This window comes from Macrobrachium rosenbergii, chromosome 4 (genome assembly GCF_040412425.1).
Source record: "Macrobrachium rosenbergii isolate ZJJX-2024 chromosome 4, ASM4041242v1, whole genome shotgun sequence".
In the NCBI taxonomy this organism is placed as follows: domain Eukaryota; kingdom Metazoa; phylum Arthropoda; class Malacostraca; order Decapoda; family Palaemonidae; genus Macrobrachium; species Macrobrachium rosenbergii.
Genome location: NC_089744.1, coordinates 12738758 through 12740000, shown reverse-complemented (window position 1 = coordinate 12740000; position 1243 = coordinate 12738758).

The window sequence follows — 1243 nt, the reverse complement described above, 5'->3', positions numbered from 1 at the left end:
TATATATATATATATATATATATATATATATATATACTATATATATATATATATATTATATATATACATATATATCCCAAAGCCGAGATCAAATTTATGTACATATGATTTTTAATTATTTCTGCCAGGACTTGCTTAGGTCATCAGGTTTTTAAAAATCGAATCTGAGTGTTTCATGCTGCCGGATTAGAAAGTTCCTAAGAACAACAATGGCCCTTTGTAAGCAACTTCGACCTATTGTACACGAATGAACCCCTGTCTGATAATATATTGCTAAAATAGACTCCATTCCTTTGCGTTTTTGGAGGACATAGGAACAGACGGGAAAAAGGTTGCTCATTTTAAATTATTACAAAAAATGGATACCTTTCTTATTTCGCCCTGTCTTCATTGCAAATTTCGGAAGGATATTATTTGGGGGTAATTGTTTATTTTTCGAGTTTCTAATCATCATTTACTTGATGCCGAATCTTGATGTTGATATCTTTGTCCAGAGGGAGATGGTTCCAGTATTTTCGGACTTAGTGATAATAACTTTCATCAGAAATGTTAATGAAAAAACTTCTGAACAGTTGCCGAATTCCTGCTATGATGTAAATTACATAGTAAACCAGCAAATGAAAGTCTGATATTAACCTAAACAGATATTAACCTATATAGTAAAACATTTACAAGTAATATGTACCAGACTGATGACATAACATTATATCTTTAGGTGTAGTCACTAACAAAATGTATTCATAGATTATATTCCCGAAGAATACTTGACGGATGATATATTTGTAAAAATGCTATCGGTCAGAGGGACACTGACCCACTTCTGCTAACAACAGTTCAAACTGCTCGAGACAAAACAAACCCTGAAAACGCAATCAAAACTCGATCTGAATGATTTTCATCATAAAGTAGCAGGTCTTAGTACCAAACAATTTTATTTATCTGGAAGCACCGAAGATGAAAACCCGGAATTCAGCTGAGTTACATAGCGATTCCAAATGCCCAAAACGGTAGAGCTTCCAGTATCTAGCCTCTGGCATGAAACTTTTGGTAGACGCGCTAGAATCTCCAAGTTCCGATGCTTATCAAAGCATTTGATACGAAAATTCACTTCACTGTGACCGTCACGTGTGAAGACAGTCCGATTATTAGAGCATTTATAGTACGGCCTGGATCCCATAGCAATAAATCGTTATTTCTATCGTTATTTTGCCAGTAGAACTGTTTTCCTCTTTTTGATGTTAGC